Raw genomic sequence first — 20,345 nt, 5'->3', positions numbered from 1 at the left:
ACCAAAATTATTAAAATTTTCAGGATCTGAGTGATTCGAGGTGGGTGACATCAAAAAACAGTGGTTTGCTGTGAAATTTAGGAAAAAAAGAGTGCTGTTCTTTTTATCTACCACAGCCATGAGGAAGGGTAACAATGTAGTTTCATAGAAAAATGAGAAAACACAATTGCAAGAACAAGGTTTAGCTGAGAATGTTTCACTCTGTAATTGAAACCATCCTCGCTATACAAGGAAGAGTAGACAGTAAGGGTCTGGCAGACGGTAAAGAAAAAGGATTTTTTCATTATTAAAAGCCTTATGTATTTAATCTTCTTTCCCCAAAAGCAGCTGTAAAAGGAGACCAAGAAATGCTAGAAGAAGCCATTTTACCTCTCTGGGAGCAAGACGTGCATTGACAGTGATAGTAAATTCTATGCTAAGCAACAAATAAGGAAAGCATTACACTTTCCTGAGTTTGAAAAAGCTTAGATAAGAATGCCATGGTTAGCACTGACATACTCAACAAAATTTCAACACTTGGCATCATGTCTGTCCTCCTTTCTAGTGCAGAGAGAGATGTTCACTGTCTAGATCAAATGTGGCTGAAAGTTTATTAAAAACTGTGGTGTTGCTTAGAATTTTACGATATTATTTTGTACAAGTGTGTGGGGTGGTGCTTTTTGTTCCTTTTCTATACTTACAACCTAAACTTGTAAAGGATGTGTTATATAATAACCTTAATATAAATTAAATTGCCTTTTACAGCTATGTAAAGATGAAGCCTCAATGAAAAGAAAAATAAGATCTGATGTTTTCCTTTCTTCTCATGCTGCTGGAAGTGGTGTCTTTCTGATTTCTGGAAACGTTATAATTCCAGTGGTACCTGCTATTGGTGAAGGTATTAGGAGCTGTCCTCAATTGTGCAACCGGTTTCCGTTGGATCTGACATAATAGGGAATGAATTTAATAAAATTGCTACTCAAAGTTGATTTTCAAAGAAAAAAACATCACAACAGTTATTTCACCACTAATTTTGAATTTTAAATAGCTAATTTTGGATCATCATCCCCACTTCAATGTAAGTGTGAACATAGTGTTGGAAGAGTGAAGGGGGGGTGGTGTTAGAGTCTTTGTCCAGCAATGGATGAGGTGGATTTTTTTAACGGAATTGCAATCCATCCAACTTGTGTACTGGCTTATGCTTTCTTAAGGTGACCCTTTCTTTCCATTATCTGGAAACTAATCTGAAATCTCTCCATTTCCAACTGGTTGTTCTGCTCCGCGTTTCAGCTGAGGAGCTTAACTACTTCAGTTGCCTTCCTCTGCTCTGTCCTGTGTTACACCCCTAGAGCAAAAGCATCAGAAGAACTGGTATTTTCCCTGTAATTTTAGCTAAGTTTATGAATGTAAACTAAACTTTTTATACAGTTTAAATAAATGCCCTGGTCTGTGAACTGCAGCAGCTAAGTCTGATTGGAATTCTGCTCTGAAACTATAAATTATTCAAAAACTAGTTGTGATGAATGATTTTTAAAATACATGCATGACCAAATGAGGATGCCAGTGGTTGATTATATACTGTAGACACAATGTTATGGGTATTGTAAACCTCTAAGTGTTCAGATATAAAATAGAAATATCAGACATTCTGTGAATCTTATTATTTTACTTTCAATTACCTACAGCATATAATAGTCTGCTTGGAGAGCTGGCAAATAGATCTTTTTGGAATGGAAATGTTTTCTAGTAATGATTCCTCAATGCCCTTTACATGCAACCATTAATCATCCTCTGAACTGCTCTTTTGGGAGATAAAAGAACTTTTGCTGTGCACACCCTGATTTCATCTCTATGCTTTAAATAGCTTTTGTTTTTCTTTTCTGAACGTTGCTTAAAAATATGCCCAAGAACTATGTGATCACTGTGTTTCTCATATGTATGCAAGCTGAATTCTCAGGAGCATTTTCTATCTAGTTATAGAAGAAAATATTGCCAAAACTTCTTACATTAAAAAAAAAAAAAAACCTAACCCGAAAACCAAATCTTGCTGTCTGTAAAAGCCTCTCATTCTGTGTGTCATGGATTCTCTTTGGGTTTAATTGACAAATCATTAGAAAGAAATCTTAGTTCTATGGGAAGAGACCTAATACTACTTGTCAAGACACTTTTCCAACTAGTGACTTTAAATAATGAGCTACCGCTGTGCTTTAATGGTGCTCTGGCCTCATTGTATGAAGGGGGGAAATGAAAAAAGTCTCTATTCAATGCATAGGAGTCATTCAAAACAACATTTTAAAATGAATATATAAATACTAACAAACTGGAAAGGTACCTTAGTGTGTCTAATGCTAGATCTCTCTTACTAATGTCAGAGACCAACCATTTAGTAAACTACCAGGCTATGAATTTTGTCATTTGAATTTGTGACATGTGAATCCTAAAGGTATAAAATTTAAGAAAAGAGGTAATCCTCTCAGCAGTACAAAAAATCATCCTCCTTTATACAGAACAAATTCACTGTCCTTCCTTAAGCTATGAGTTCTCAGTCATTAAAGACTTTCTAGTTTTTAAAGACAGAGAACACATCAGTTTTCAAGTTAAGGTTTTCTGGAAAGCATGCTTTTACCCAGTAGTCAAAGCTACTTAGGAATAGAAGATATAGCAAAGCAAATTGACTAATTTTACACTACTGTTCTTAGGAGAAAGATTATTTTGAATTTCATACAATATTTTCCAAAGTCACACAATCAAGCTTCTTTCAAACATCTTATAGGAAAAGATGAAAAGAAGCAGTAGTGGCATTTTGAGAACTGCCCAGGTGCCCAGCTCCAGTGGAAATGGACTTTAAACATAGACAGAGAGAAGATAAAGATAAAAAACCCTATCCGATCACCACTTATCTTTGAAAAGTTTATTGACCTGTTTTGGCTGAATAATACTGCAGTACTCTTCACCAGAACAATTGAAAGTAGGGAAAGTTTTCCTTAAAGAGAAACAAGTGTTTTTTCCAAACTTCAGTTTGGTTACAGATGACAATCCTATTCACATCAACAAGATCCCTGTGCAAGTTCCTGTAATACCTTCTTGGTTAAGCTGGACAAAATTTAATTTTACTGCAAATTTGTTGACACCTGAAGATGGAAACTTTTTCTCCTCTGGCTTTTTTAGATATTTAACTAAATATATTTTATATTTATTTTATATATTTTATAAACAGCAACTTTATATATTTATCTAAATTTTATATATTTATCTAAAATTCAGTTGAACGTGACAGAACCCTGAAAAAAAAATTAACAGTGATCAACTTGAGATAAAGTTTGCAACTGCAAAAATGTGTGGACATTTATTACCTATGTTCTTCCTATCACAAAGAAATGCATGGGGTACAATTTCTCCTGAAAGAGATCATAAGAAAGGTTTCTGATTTTGTTTGACCTTGTAGGAAACAAACCAGCCATAATTTTTAAGTGTTGCATAAACTAGGTCAGCCTAAGAAATAATAAGCCAGTGAGAAAGCTGCCCGGGGTGACCGCATTTGTTGCAGAGGTATTTACCTATTTGTCATTGATTTACTTCAGTTAGTTTATTAAATTGTAGGTTTTCAGACTGCTTTAGCAACCGTCTTTTCACCGTCTTTTGTGTGCTGAGCACACGACACGGCTCCACTCTTAGCTCTCATCTATGTGTATATGAAGTGTAAGACCCATTGCGGTCTTTGGAGGTGTGGGTTTTCAGTGAAGCGCTGGCTGTGCAGTCTCTACTTGTATAAATAATTCTATTTAGCACTTTAATTCTTAAAATTTAACACTTTACATTAAAATTCATTGTAATTTAGGGGATGGTGGGCAAGACATGTATTGATTGTTTCTTGTTTCCATGCTGTAAGTTGGAGCATATATTCCTGTTCTTTCCAATGACTCTTATTACTTCTAAATGTTTTTAGGATTCAGATTATTTTTCTAGTATGGCAGTAATTTTTTTAAAGCATAAAAACCTGGTATAAGTTCAATATTTATAATGTTTATATCAACAGCAGACTTCATTGTTGAACTAAAGAATTAACAGTCAAGTAGGCGTTTTCCTCTTCCAGCACAGAGAATTCTTGCAGACACCCGTGTTTAGTGCACTCTAAATAGAGGGGGAAATAACAGATAAATGACTTGCAATTTCTTTTTCTCCCACTTTTTTTTTTCTTCTTTCCAGTTGATTTGAATAGCAGGCAGAAAAAATATTATGGAACTATATATGCTTAGGCTTTAATTGCTACTTACTTTTGACTATTGCAGATGCTATTAGGAATGAAAAAGAATATATAAATACATTTCATCTAAGTCGCAAGACGGTATAGGGTTGGTAATATTCATTTTAGGTCGGAGGAGAAACTGAATTATGTTTTAACTAAGGTAAAAGGAATTATATTGATGCTATTGAGAACAGAGAAAGCCTTAGTTCTCACAGGCTCCTGAACTGCCAGATTAACTGTGCTGTTTTGTCACTAGATACCGTCTCTCATAAATGTGGATTGGACCACAACGTTCCTGGAAAAAGCTATACCAAGCTTCATTCATTCATTACAGGTGAACTGCATCCTTAGGGTGCAGGCAGCTGTGACCATTCAATGCTCAGAAGGAATAAAAATGTGTCTGACTCACATCCCCCTCTTTCTTCCCAAAAGTGTACAGGTGCATTAAGAGATTTTTCTGATTCAGTGCAGTGCTCTACCACTTTTGCTCTCTCTTGACCAGGTCTGATGGAGCCTGTACTACCTGTACTACCTCTGGAATGGCAGTCTGCACACTTTTACAGCATGTCTCTGACTGATTTTTCCAGCAGAAACCAGACTATCTAAAGCATGTGCCAAGCCTGAAATCTTTTTGTGTGCGTAATTTCCTTTATGCCAATGTTTTTTCTCTTTGTGTGATACTAATCAATCTAGACTAGGTTTGCATTAAGAGCTCTGTCTAACTCCATGTTAGACAATAGTTGTCAAACGGGTTGTGCTTTTTTTTGTGTAATCAAGTAGGGAACATTCTGCTGGAAACAATAGAATATGGCATGCACACACATGAGAAGTATACCATCTTACATGTAGAGTGAAAACTCACCTTTTTTTATAGGTTGTCATGAATTCATACTTTGGCTGACACATATTTCATGTTCTCATTTGGTTAGTTAGATCAGATTCCTCTGTGAGGCAGCAGTTTTCAAAAATGTGTTTTTCTCTTGTGTCATACTTTTATAATAATGATGATGTATTTCTTTCTAGATATACTATGTCTTATTTACTGAAAGTTGGTTTTATGTAATCTTTCTAGAAAAATGGAAAAGGTGACTTGGAGTTACAGTTTAAACTGTGGTGGTATCCATCCCAGTGCAAGTACAAATGTATTCAAATTAAATCATCTTTGCTGGTTCTCGGTCACAAACAGTGGCTCTTCCCTGTCCTGACAGCTTTTCTTGGAAATGTAAGGGGAAAAGAGTTCATGAGGTTGGCATTGTCCCTAGAAACTTGGCCACATACAGTCCATTCACTTATGTGCATCTTGCAATGAAACGCTCCGGCACTAAGCTGTAGGTGTCAACGCAGACATTCAGAATGACCACAGTGGGTCTTCAGCTCAAGAGGTTTATAGAGATAATTTATGTGACCAGTCAAGGAGACATAAGTGTTGGTTATTAAAGTGGGGGGAAAAACTCAGCCCCTCTCGGTAAAGCTTATTATAAAGAGCTCTTTGGCCTCTAGATGACACTGTGTACCTAATACTGTACTCAGTCTCTAAGCCAGAAATTCCAGTCCATCTCCCCCTCCCTTTTCATTGTAGTTAAGAGCAGTTGCTGTCTGTTTTGAATAAGCATTCACAACCCTGAAAGAAGTAAGTGGAAGAATGTTGTTGTTATTCAAAACAATTAAAAAAACCCACAAAAGGGTAAGACTGAAAGGTAAAAGCCGGGAGTGCTATGATCATGGCTATGCAAATGCTTATTTACAGCTTTATCACCAAATTTGGGATTGCAGTAATTCGTGCTTCGGTTGACATTTCCTCACAATGTCTGGGGTGATGTGAGGCTGCAGAGAAGGTTCTCCTGCATTTCTTTCTCTGAATGCATGTTTACAGCCTGGCTTTAAAAAAATCACTTTGAGCCAAAAGCTGGCATTCAGGAGCAAAGCATATGTGTAAATATTCAAAACTCTTATTGAAAACAGATGAGTTTGGGGGGATTTTGCTTTAGGCTTTAGTTAATCTGTTTTTCCCTAGCTACTGGTTGAGTAAAAAGTAAAAAGAAACCCCCCAAAAATCTCAATGTGAACTTTTTTTGTGGTATTTGTCCGTCTAGTTCACATTAATTACTATTTTTCCCTACTGCATTAAAGAGGCAGTCCCATGCAGTACTAGGGCTGCTGCTTTGTACTTAACTTGTCAGTTATATTTGACAGAGATGTATTGCAGAGGGCAGCATTTAGGACTATCATTAAAGTGTGGTATAATCGGAGTAAATCCTTACATCAGCACATTTCAATGATATCACAAGCAGAGATGCAAGTGGTAATCCTCACTGACACTTTCTGTGAAGAGGAAAACAACAATAAATGAAAGAGTGATAACTCCAAACCTGAAAAAAACTAGTGGACTAGTGTGTAATATAGATTTGGCTCATGTAAAGTTACAGCATCACTTTTGGGATAGTGACTGTAAGTTTTCTAAGAAAATGAAGGCTTAAGCACTCATTTACTCTAAGTTACACCAGCTGTAGTTTTATCATGGGAACTAACAAGTCTTACTTCTCTCCCTCTCTTTAAAGCTAGCTGGTATAGTAGACATGTTCCTGGATATATGATACTGGAAAAATCATACAGTTGCAGCCCCTTTTAGAGTTTGCCCGTACCCTGAAGTTCTGCGATACCAAACTTCATAGCTGATTTTAACTTTTGTGTGTGTGTGAAAGAGAGAATATACTCTAGCAGGTAGTTCAGTCGCTAGTTCGTGGGTGTTGGGAAACGTGAAGCTAAGCATCTTGCCAGAGCCCATTTAGGCTTCTGCAGGTTTGCATGAGAAGGGCTTCATAGCACCTGGCTTGGATCTGGGTTCAAATGTAATATCTAACATTTTTGCTGTAGTGGAAAGTAGCAGTTTCTCCCTGAGTGAGAGGAGATAAGGGAAGAGTTGAGCTTTCATACTATACTAATGAATACAGTAGGTATTTATATGGCTGGGATATGATTTTAGTTAGTTTGTAATAAATCCCTCATCCCAATTTTCTTCCTCGTGGTGATGGGGAGCAAAAAGAATGGTTATAGAATAAATAAAGGAAAATAATGGACTTTAAGATGGTTTATATATATTAAATCTGTTACAACATTAAAAATACAAATCATATAAGACCGTCTCAGTTTTCATAATGGGCACCGATTCAGAAATGATTTGGTGACTGATGAGTCAGTAACTCTGACCCTAAAATGACTGAGATTCTGATATTTTTTAATTATTTTTTTTTTTTAATCCATCTTTACTGCTGAGGAAGGGGAGGGAGTCAAAAGGGTTTTAGGAAGCTAGGATGAAATATGAAGACCTATTGTGAAATATTGATTAACAACAGATAAGAAAAGACCTGGAAGATATTGAAAATTTGAACACATGCAAATCAGCAGATCTGGATGACATAGATTTTATGATACTAAGGGAACCAGATAATAAGCGTGCAGAATTACTGTGAAGCATATTCAACAAGTAACAGAGAACCAGAATACTAAGGTAGACCTTAAAGGGTGAAATAGAAATTAAAAAATGTAAATACTGAGATAGTCAAACAAAAAAGATACTGAGATGCACGATCAATATTTTCCCTTCCTTCCTTCAGAAGAGAATGGGACAAATATGAAAACAGAAATGGGAACCATCTCTGGGGTAAAAAGGCCCTAGAGTAAAAGGTTAATATAGTTTCATAAACCCTAAGTTTTCCTTAATAAGCTTATGGTGCGGGCTTACTGCTTATTTGGCTTTTTGAATAAGAGCAGAATTTTTTTAATTAAAGAGGAAATACTTTGATTTTTTTTCTTGGAATACTTTATAAAACTTCACTATTTTTTCATAGACATTAGTATTTATATGGTATTTCTATTTCAAATGACCTTGCCATAATGATGAAGAATGTTCTCATATTGCATACTATAAACAAAAGGCAAAGGCAACAGAATGGCTGTTGGAAAGGGTGTCTAACTTCTACAAAATCTCATATTAATAAGTCTCATTTAATATATTTTTGAACGATCGGGAAAAGAGAGCAGATTTTGAATGGAATGCCTGAATGATACTAAATCAAGAGCCATTGAAAATATCATTGAGGACAAAACACAATAAAAAGGATTTGGGGAGATTAGAAAGATGGGTAGGAAAACAACAAAATGAGATTCATCTCCTGAAAATGCAGACTGTGGGAAAGTGGCACAATCTCAGTGGAAGGCAGGAACCTTGGAAACTATGGTGGCATATGAGATTTGTGGCTGATAAGGGGCAGTAAATTAAATACAACTTCACAATGATATAGGTAGGCCTCTCTAGGAGGTGCTGGCATATTTTGCAATGTCATGGTGTAGGACAGTAATAACTCTATAGATCTTTGCTGCATTTCAAGTCAGGCTGGTAATTTGAATGCATTTAAATTGAGTCCTGAATGGGAAGGGGCGAAACACTACCAGTTTTTCTTATAGCGAATGATATATCCTCGTAAAAATATCTTATAACTCTTATGAACTGCTCTTTTTTCCTCTTCCTTTCTTGATCTTTTTGAGTGATGAAAGTGGGGAAGAGGAGAGCAACCTCATCACATATCACCTTTTTCCCCTCCCATGTCATCTTAAATTTGTCACTCTTCCTTCAGTTATATTTTTAGTTTTACTACAGAGTCACTGGCTATCAGCACTTCTAGTGCTAGCCCTGTCAGACCTGTGTAGTTCATATTTATATCTCCTTCTTAGGACATCATGTTTTACCTGATTGCACTGGTCACATTCCCTGTGGTTCTGCAGCACCTGGAGTTTGAATGCCAATGCCAGTTCATTGGTGCCCTCTAAGCTTGCACCAAGGAAGGCCCCGGCCCCTCAAAAGGCAACCTTGACATGTCCCTTGGTACAGTCCTGCACAGAACAGAGAGGCTGCAACTCTGAGGATGGGTCGGTAGACGCACGTGTGATGGAGAAGAGCTGTTGGATGTGGGAAAGAGGAGTCCTGGCTTTTCCTTTCAGTATCAAGTTAATGTCCTTTAGAGGATATTTATATTTCTTGTCTTTTTTTTGTTATTTTTGCAGCTTACTACTTTTTCAGGATTAGTCACAAGTTTATGAAAGGATGTATTTTTATGTTGAGCTTGCCAGACTCTTATTGGCTGTCAACAGTAAAGCCTTACTAATTTTCAGGAAAATCAGTTGCCTTTTCAAGTTCCCACTCTCACAAATTGTAAGTTGTGTCCTACATAAAGTCATATAAGAGCGGTAAGTGTCATTTTATACAGTGGTAAGGGGAAATTGATAGGTTTTTGCTTATAGCGTGCAGAATTACTGTGAAGCATATTCAACAAGTAACAGAGAACCAGAATACTAAGGTAGACCTTAAAGGGTGAAATAGAAATTAAAAAATGTAAATGCTGAGATAGTCAAACAAAAAAGATACTGAGATGCACAATCAATGTTTTCCCTTCCTTCCTTCAGAAGAGAATGGGACAAATATGAAAACAGAAATGGGAACCATCTCTGGGGTAAAAAGGCCCTAGAGTAAAAGGTTAATATAGTTTCATAAACCCTAAGTTTTCCTTAATAAGCTTATGGTGCGGGCTTACTGCTTATTTGGCTTTTTGAATAAGAGCAGAATTTTTTTAATTAAAGAGGAAATACTTTGATTTTTTTTCTTGGAATACTTTATAAAACTTCACTATTTTTTCATAGACATTAGTATTTATATGGTATTTCTATTTCAAATGACCTTGCCATAATGATGAAGAATGTTCTCATATTGCATACAAAAGGCAAAAGGCAAAGGCAACAGAATGGCTGGGGGGGAAGGGGTCCAAAAAAAAGATACTGAGATGCACAATCAATGTTTTCCCTTCCTTCCTTCAGAAGAGAATGGGCAAATATGAAAAACAGAAATGGGAACCATCTCTGGGGTAAAAAGGCCCTAGAGTAAAAGGTTAATATAGTTTCATAAACCCTAAGTTTTCCTTAATAAGCTTATGGTGCGGGCTTACTGCTTATTTGGCTTTTTGAATAAGAGCAGAATTTTTTTAATTAAAGAGGAAATACTTTGATTTTTTTTCTTGGAATACTTTATAAAACTTCACTATTTTTTCATAGACATTAGTATTTATATGGTATTTCTATTTCAAATGACCTTGCCATAATGATGAAGAATGTTCTCATATTGCATACTATAAACAAAAGGCAAAGGCAACAGAATGGCTGTTGGAAAGGGTGTCTAACTTCTACAAAATCTCATATTAATAAGTCTCATTTAATATATTTTTGAACGATCGGGAAAAGAGAGCAGATTTTGAATGGAATGCCTGAATGATACTAAATCAAGAGCCATTGAAAATATCATTGAGGACAAAACACAATAAAAAGGATTTGGGGAGATTAGAAAGATGGGTAGGAAAACAACAAAATGAGATTCATCTCCTGAAAATGCAGACTGTGGGAAAGTGGCACAATCTCAGTGGAAGGCAGGAACCTTGGAAACTATGGTGGCATATGAGATTTGTGGCTGATAAGGGGCAGTAAATTAAATACAACTTCACAATGATATAGGTAGGCCTCTCTAGGAGGTGCTGGCATATTTTGCAATGTCATGGTGTAGGACAGTAATAACTCTATAGATCTTTGCTGCATTTCAAGTCAGGCTGGTAATTTGAATGCATTTAAATTGAGTCCTGAATGGGAAGGGGCGAAACACTACCAGTTTTTCTTATAGCGAATGATATATCCTCGTAAAAATATCTTATAACTCTTATGAACTGCTCTTTTTTCCTCTTCCTTTCTTGATCTTTTTGAGTGATGAAAGTGGGGAAGAGGAGAGCAACCTCATCACATATCACCTTTTTCCCCTCCCATGTCATCTTAAATTTGTCACTCTTCCTTCAGTTATATTTTTAGTTTTACTACAGAGTCACTGGCTATCAGCACTTCTAGTGCTAGCCCTGTCAGACCTGTGTAGTTCATATTTATATCTCCTTCTTAGGACATCATGTTTTACCTGATTGCACTGGTCACATTCCCTGTGGTTCTGCAGCACCTGGAGTTTGAATGCCAATGCCAGTTCATTGGTGCCCTCTAAGCTTGCACCAAGGAAGGCCCCGGCCCCTCAAAAGGCAACCTTGACATGTCCCTTGGTACAGTCCTGCACAGAACAGAGAGGCTGCAACTCTGAGGATGGGTCGGTAGACGCACGTGTGATGGAGAAGAGCTGTTGGATGTGGGAAAGAGGAGTCCTGGCTTTTCCTTTCAGTATCAAGTTAATGTCCTTTAGAGGATATTTATATTTCTTGTCTTTTTTTTGTTATTTTTGCAGCTTACTACTTTTTCAGGATTAGTCACAAGTTTATGAAAGGATGTATTTTTATGTTGAGCTTGCCAGACTCTTATTGGCTGTCAACAGTAAAGCCTTACTAATTTTCAGGAAAATCAGTTGCCTTTTCAAGTTCCCACTCTCACAAATTGTAAGTTGTGTCCTACATAAAGTCATATAAGAGCGGTAAGTGTCATTTTATACAGTGGTAAGGGGAAATTGATAGGTTTTTGCTTATACTATTTAATGTGAAGCAAAATGTCTTTTAAAACTGCCCAGCCATTAAAAATTGAATAATGCTTAGAGTGTGCATAAGTTTAAAAGTTGCATACCCTATTTCTTGATTCTTCTATTAAATGAAAGCTGTCACACTGTTTTAGTTTGTCCCATGGAAAACCCTTGACCTCTTCATGCATACAGATGAAAAGAAAAAAAAGGGAGCGGAAAAAAAGGTAACCATCAAGGTAGTTCTTGACTTGTAGCTTTTGTATGAGATGGATTTCATCTAAGCTTGTGTAAGGCAGAAAACTAAATAGCTTTCTGACTAAATCTTCTATATAAAGAATAAGCACAGTGAGTGACAAAAAGGCCTCTGACATTTCTGGGGTTTTGGGGAGGGTTTTAGCATGGGACGCTTGTTCTACCTTTTGTGAATGAGCACTGACATTTTCTTACAAAATGTTAGTTTGAAATTTGTTTTTTTAAAGAGCAATAAACTTTTTCTTTAACAAATATAAAATACTGCAGCTTTTCAAAAAATATGTTTTTTATATATATATATATATTTAAACAAACCTGAGTTTTATCTGAATAAAATATACAAACTATTTTAAAGCTGCCTACAATATCAATACACCACGTGTGTCACAGTTATTCGTGTTTTGAATTCTGATTTTCAGCTTCATTTTAATTAATATTAGGATTTTATGAGTAAGCCCAAATCTAAACTTAACTTCATTTAAACCGCATTGTTTCATGGAGACTCTCTTTACAGGCTGTAATAGTTTCTTCCTTTCATTTTAGTTGTTGGTTCCAATACAGGAAAAATAAAAATACTTATGCTTATGCTTTCCTGACAAAATACTGGATTTGTATTTGCCTCTAAAAAAGAGATTCTGCCTTTGAAGGAAATGGTGACATATGACTACAATATCTTACCCACTTACATTTTTCAGACTGTGTTTTTCGCATACACTGAATTCATTAACATTTGTCTCCTTTTGAACAAATTTGTAAAATGTTAAGGAACAGGAGCTAAAGCTATACATAGGCCGCATTTTGTCTGACCTTCTCTTCCTTTTCTGAATATTTGGTTAGGCAACAGTAGCATATCTTTAATGTATGATTTTACATCTATCTTGCTCTTTAATTTCCAATCTTTTCAATGAAAACAAACAGTACAGTTAGAATATAATTTTCAAACACGTGCAATTCTGCAAATGATCCACATTATACTCAATGTCAGTCTTTGAATTCGTTGCGTAGTTGGATATCTGCCACTCAGGCTAGCGGAGGAAATATGGCAGATAGCTGTAATAAGTCATCATCCTCTGTAAAGGTGAGCTATACACCTAGTCAGATGAAGAATACATTTTGCAAGGCAATTTGAAGGAGGAATGTTGTGAGTTGAGTCTCTCAGGTTGTACTCCCTGTTCTTTGGGAAATGCTTTTTAACAAGAAAATCTTTCTCCATTCCCACCTCTTATTTATTGCTCACTGGTGGTAACAGTGTCCCCAGTTCCCACACCAAATACCCATCCGCTCCACATACAGCTTCTTTATATAGTATTTTCATCATCTTGTATATTAGGACAATCTCAACTTTTTTCCAGTCTGTCTCCTCGCAATCTCCACTCATGTCGTTGTCTCTCAGTATCCTAATCCAGTTCCCTTCCCATTGCCGGGATACACAGAACCTCTTTCCCTAGTTCTGAGCCTATGCTATATTCACCCCTCGTTGCCAGAGATTAATTATGGGGGAAATTGTCTCTTTGGCCCAGCCTTAACAAGCACCATGCCCAGTGCATATGACTGCTACCTTTCCAGGGAGCCTGTGATGGGTAGGGCTTGTTTTTCTCTATATGTTCACTACTATGTTATATAACTTCCAGAGATTTCACTGAAGCAAAGCTTAGAAACAAGTACTCAGCTGCAAGGACATACTGGCCCCAGGGAGAACTGGTTCTAAACCTGCTTCACTTCCCCATATTCTCTCTCACCTTGTTGCTTTGAAGTATCTCTATTTAAAACCTAAGCGTGCCAGTATTATGGTTTATATTCTAATAAAATCTGGATTTTTTTCTTATCTGTGAGGAAATAACTGTAAAAATAAGATCTAGGTAGGCTTACTTTACAGCTCTGACTGACTTAGGGTTCCATTACAGAGTCAAAATGTTTCACTGTGCATGTGGAAACAAAAAGTTTCAGTGGTTGGTAGCTAGGACAGACTTTTTTAGGATCAGGTGCCTCTTTAGGAGGAGGATGAATGCCCATGCTAAAATTAAGTCTCCCTTGCAGAGTGTGAAGTACCCGCACTTAGCAAACTAAGTCATTCTGAGAGCTGGGCAGAACAAGATAAATATGTTCGCATGTGGACCGTCTTCTGCAACGTGCCATGATAAGCCCCAGGGAAACTGGAGACTAAGGGACTCTTTGAAAGTGATGTCTCTTCTGTTCTTCTCCCTTTTGTATATCCCTTTTCCTTTGCATGGAAATCAAGGAATTGAGATGGGGGAGAAAACTGCACTTTGCTGGGTTTCATCCTGAGTTACAGTCATTATGTAGATATGCTGTGATAGAAGAGGGAATTGAGGCAGACATCTAGTTATGTAAACTTTGTCTGAGATGGCTTAATTTACCAAGGTTTTATATGCATAGTAGGATCTTATCAAGAAGAGAGCAGGACAGCTCCGACTGTTGACATTTTTACCCACCTTCTCAATACCTATTTACAACCTCAAGTATTTATGGCCTCAAGTTGTGCCAGGGGAGGTTTAGATTTGATGTGAGGAAAAATTTCTTGACTGAAAGAGTGGTGAAACATCGGCACAGGCTGCCCAGGGAAGTGGTTGAGTCACCATCCCTGGAGGTATGTAAAAGATGTGTAGATGCGGCGCTTAGGGACATGGTTTAGTGGGCATGGTGGTGTTGGGTTGACAGTTGGACTTGATGATCTTAGAGGTCTTTTCCAACCTTAATGATTCTATTATTCTATGAACCTCTAGGTGGGTATAAACTATGTAGTTGATTCAGGCAGAAGCTTAAACACATGCGTTTTAGGTGTGTGAGTCAATCCACCATTGATTTTGGTGAGACTCAAAACACTTGAATGCTTTTCTGGACTGGAGCCTGAGGTTAAAATCACAGTCTCACTGAAGTGACTGTGAGTGCATGCACAATTATGTATCCATATCAAATGGAAATAGAAGAGAACATAAAAAGACACTTGGAGAACAGGGAAGGTGGTTTGATTTTCTCATTTCAGCTGTTTTCAACTACTTTGTTACTGTTTCCTTGCTATTACTGTCTGGATGCTCTTTCCTTATTTATTAAATCTTGTTCTAAATAATATTTTAACAGTCATTGTTGGCATTTGAATCAAAAGACTGGAATTGAATAGGTCAAGAACTTTTGCCTTATCTTCAAAACAAAGTAATTCTTAGGTTCTGAAAGAATGTGTTAAGAAAATAGTACTTTTTGTGGTGAAAGAAGTTATTCTTATTTCTTTGCTAATGATCCAATTTACTAGTATTCTGGTGTTCCATTGACTGCACACTGAGGAAAAAAAAAAGTGGTTTTGTGGAGAAAAACAAAACAGAAACCTCAAAACACCAGGAAAAAACCCAACCAACCAACCAAGCAACCAACCAACAAATAAAACCGCACTGTCAAATAACAAAAGGAGATTCCAAAGCCAATTAAGACTTCACTGGCAGAAGAAATCTGTAAGGTAGGGTTAACATCACCTACCTATGCTTGCACACTGGAAGGTAAAAAAATTACTTTTAAAGGATCTTTCATAAATTAACAAGATACAGTATAAATTGTAATCAGGCATCTTGTCAATTAGGAAATAATTATGATGCATTCACTGGATTGAAAGCAGCATTTTTCTGTCCTAGTTTTCCATCATGAATATGAATAAAATGCCAATAACTCTAAAACACATAGGCAACAATTTAACCTTCTAGCACAGGTTAATACGTCTAAAACTAGTTAGCTTGCTTCAAAGCATAATAAATATTGTAGATCAGTAATCAGTTAATTCTTAATGTAACTTATACATAAAAATTTCTTTTAGAGAGATAAATACTGATTGGGTCATAAGACTTTGTTATCAATTTACATTATTTTCTTTATATTGCTGCTGTAAATCTAGAGGTACTGAAACATCATCATCCTCACCTGAGGGTCAAGTTCTGGACTATCAAAGTCAGCTGAAGAAACTTCCACTGACTCTAGCAAGGCTAAATTTTCTCTCAGTATGTTTAATTTATCTTAGAACAAATAACTTGGCAATTTAGTCATGGCAATATGTATATATTAATAATTTAAACAATCATCCCTAAGCAGAATGATTTCTTGCTAATGCAAGTTTCTCTAATATAGAGCTACTCTGAATGCTGCATAGACATGGTCTTAATAGGCTTTTACCACTCTACATGGAATACCTATTCACTTTAAATAAAAGCATTGTGTATTATGGAACAAATTCACCTATTATAAATTACCTAAATTTACATTAGGTGATGTAGATACAGAGACGTATCTGTTTATGTCAACTAAGGATCTAGGACTAGTTTTATTTTTCCTCTCCCTATATCCACACCATTTTAATAGAAAATCTTTATATTAATACAAATTATGAATGTTTGTTACATTGCAACCAATAGGTAATGGGGTACAGAAATGTGTAAACTCCGTAACAGAACAAATAGAAAATGCAAACCCATCTGTCTATGTGTGATTTATCTAGTAAAAGAGAAACAAAAACTTTGTATACATAAAATCCTAGGTTTTGCTGTGATCTGTGACTTCCAATACAGTCTACAGTGTGTGGTTGCATTATTTTTATTCTCTTTTTATAGTCTGCAAGTTCAGTTAATAAAGTCTGAAAAACTTCAATTAGAAAAACCTCCAAAATAATTACATAGCTACAGTGTATAGATTCATTGTGATTGCTTTGCGGGTCTTGGCTTTTACTTACAGAATGAAGAGAAAAGAAATGATCGTGATATGCTTGTTATTGATACCCTCCCTCCTGGGGGTTCTGGTGACTTAGAGTTATCAAAAATACTTATTGATAAGGTGCAGGCACCATATCAGCCACTAAGCTTGTTAGACTTCAGCTAACCCCACTGCATGCAGTTACTGTGTGCAGCCAGGAGGGAATTAAAGCAGTCTCCTGTTCTGTATGAACCCCTGGACTGGCTCTGGGGATCTGAGCACTATTCTCACCCAAATGTCTTTGTAAAAGGTGCACCTGAGTATCTCCCAAGGTCGTGTGCATTGATTTCGATTCTTTATGTTTTTTCTCCGATCTCACTGTGGGGAATGGCGACCTCTGTAGGGCAGGAAAAATACTTTTCTGTATATTTGTATAGCCCTTAGCACAGAGTGCCTATACGCCAATGGTATTTATAGATACACAAACTTGCTGTTATAATAACAAGAAAAGGAAGTAGTATGAGCACCAAAGCTAATGAAGGCTGGTTACTGCTTATCTCTGAGCTTCATATGGCTGGGTTTTCTGATATCCCTTAAGGGGCAAGCACTGACAGAGATGTTACTGCTCTTGAGACATTCATGTAGTGTCTTTCCATGGTGTCCCAGAAGGGTGACCTTCAGCTTTTCCTTCAGTGGTAGGACTGTTGGGGGTTTTCTTGCCTTCCCTTGTCAAACTTGAGGGAACTTCATATCTTTGGGATCTCAGCTACTTATCTGATTTGATTGAAATGTGCTAACAGGCTCCAAAGTGATAAGAGGGACAGTGACGCGCAGGATGTGCATCCACGCATGTGTGCTGAGAGAGTTACAGAATTCATGGTCTCCAAAGCTTATGTAGTAAATCAGGTTTATAAATAAGCTAACATCAGTGTAACCCTTTGTCACGGTTTAACCCCAGCCAGCAACTAAGCACCACACAGCCACTCCTCATTCCCCCCCACAGTGGTCCCATTGGCAGGCAGGTGTTCAGCCATCTCCAGGAAAGCAGGGCTCCATCACGCGTAACGGTTACTTGGGAAGACAAACGTCATCACTCTGAAGGGAAGTCAAACACCATCACTCTGAATGTCCCCCCCTTCCTTCTTCTTCCCCCAGCTTTATATGCTGAGCATGACGTCATATGGTGTGGAATATCCCTTTGGTCAGTTGGGGTCAGCTGTCCTGGCTGTGTCCCCTCCCAGCTTCTTGTGCACCCCCAGCCTACTCGCTGGTGGGGTGGTGCGAGAAGCAGAAAAGGCCTTGACAAATCCAAAACATAGCCTCATGCTAGCTACTATGAAGAAAATTAACTCTATCCCAGCCAAACCAGCACACCTTTGTACCTGAGACAGCATGTTTTTGAATTTGTTGTATCTATCTCAGAGGTTGATTTCACACTCATGAGCACACTTGTAAATGCCTGCCAGAGAATTTCTGGCTAAAAGGTCTGTGGTAACTCAGAATTACTCTCTTTCCTGGTTTCTATGTACTGAACCGATATTATCTCCTACCATTTCTGCAACTTTTTTTTTGGTTAGAAACTCCACAGTTATTTCAAATTCTAGGATATTGACCCAGTTGTTGCTCATTTTCTTTTCAGAGACAAACTGTCACTTTGAAGTGTTATAAGTTTTCCACATTAAAAAGGCTTCAAAGCAAAATGTTTAGACTAGTTCGTGATTGCTGTCTTACAGCCCTTGTTAGATGTAAAAGCAGACCACAGACTTCACTAGCAGACCATTTTAACTTTGCCTCACGGGGCATGGAGAAAATTGCTGTTCATCTGACCAGTTTGAGTCTAGGTGTAAAATACTAGTTCTTACCCCCTAACAAAAACTTCCTTCATCACTGGCATCTTCTCAGGATCAGACTGTGATTGAAGTCACAGAGCAGAAAGAAAGGAGGGATGGACAAGCAGAGAAAAGGGAGGGGGAAGAAAAGCAGAAAAAAGCAATCCCCTCTTGCTACCCTCTCTCCAGTCTCCCTTCATCTGAAAACCAGGAGAAAAATATTATACAAAAATAGCTCCTAAGCGCACAAACAATACCTTTATTTGTTCTATGGCATTTAGGTAAAAAACTGAGAGTCTTTAGAAAGTTTTCAGAGAAATGGCTCAATAAGGTTACGAGGGCATGGGAGGAAGTGTTAAAAAGGTAAAATTCTCAGTGAATTTTAACTTCAAGTATTTGAAAATCCTTTGTAGGATGCTGTGGCCTTCATATTAGAAAGAAGATGGGCACATGAAAGGAAATTGAGGCAAATTTTCTCAGGGGAAATGAGTAAGGCTGAGATAAGTGTGCCAGGTCAAAATTCACTGTGCTTTATTGAATTGCAGTGTGTTCTGTAATGTGTTGAAAGAATGACAACCTGCTGAAATTTGAAAGGCATACACTTTCTTTTTGACTGTAAACAGCTCATGTTCACACATGTATACACATAGAAAGAGAAGATGGGGAAATGATTTGTGGAGTGGAGGGACAGAAAAAAAAACCCACCAAAATCTCCACTCACATTTTACTCCAGATGTTATTTGCCACACAAAAGCTCCTTTTTGTTGTATGAAAGTCTTTCATAAAATCAAGTATCATTCAGGAAAACTAGCATTTATTAAATTTTATCAAAATAGGTAATTTCAGTTTTCACATATATTATTTTTCCTACTTTATTTTACAGATATAAGATTAGTCATTTTGCTTGATCTTACCTGTGTTGGGGGGGGAAGTCCCGGAGATTTCAGGTTATATTAGGGAAGATAGTACAAAAGGCAGCCCGAAGTTTAGTGATGACACATCAGGTTTGCAAGACTGTCTTGAGGTTTACCTATAAGCTAACATGCAGTTTTAAAATAAGAAGAGGATTTTACACAATAAGCAAGTGATCGAAGGCTGTACGTAAAAATCCAGTGTGTCATTGCTTTTGTAGAAACTTGCGGGCATTGAGGAAATTTGAATATATTTTTCCGTTTATCCAAGTTTGGGAGAAGATGGGCTGAGAACGACTAGAATAGCTCATTTTAGAGAGGGTGTTATAATTACAGTAATATGAAGTGTTTTTTACACTTCATTGGCAGCACAAAAACATCAAAAGTCAAAATTACTTCAGATGAACAGAAACATTTTATATGATTCAAAAATGTTCTTTGCTGTGTTTTGCATGTTTAAGAATAAATGCATGTAAATTTAGTCTAAAGTGTTCTGAAACAGTAGGTTAAATGTTCATTTTAAAAAATGTTACAATGAAACTTCCCTCCCTGCTAAGCTCACCCCCCACCCAAAAAAAACCCCCAACACCACAAAACCCTAAAAAAAACCCCCAAACAAAAAACCCAACCATGAAAAACTTGAAGTCTGGAAGGCTGGGACATCAGAAATACTGACTACATTTGTAACAGACTGGGCCAGACCTGTTTCTGACAAACCGTATCTTATCTTTTGGTGCAGAAATGTTTTTCTCAGAAATTATTTCCCCATGTCTAGCTAGTGCTCTTGCCACCACTGAAGGACGAATCATTTATTGGATTAAAATCACAATGAAATGAGGAATTGAAGGCATACACAAAAGTAAAGTGGTCCTTAGGAGTATAAAGGAAAATCTGAGTTGCAC

The sequence above is a fragment of the Aptenodytes forsteri genome, unplaced genomic scaffold (assembly GCF_000699145.1).
Source record: "Aptenodytes forsteri isolate BGI_AS27 unplaced genomic scaffold, ASM69914v1 Scaffold114, whole genome shotgun sequence".
Taxonomy (NCBI): domain Eukaryota; kingdom Metazoa; phylum Chordata; class Aves; order Sphenisciformes; family Spheniscidae; genus Aptenodytes; species Aptenodytes forsteri.
This window is presented reverse-complemented; position numbering follows the sequence as displayed.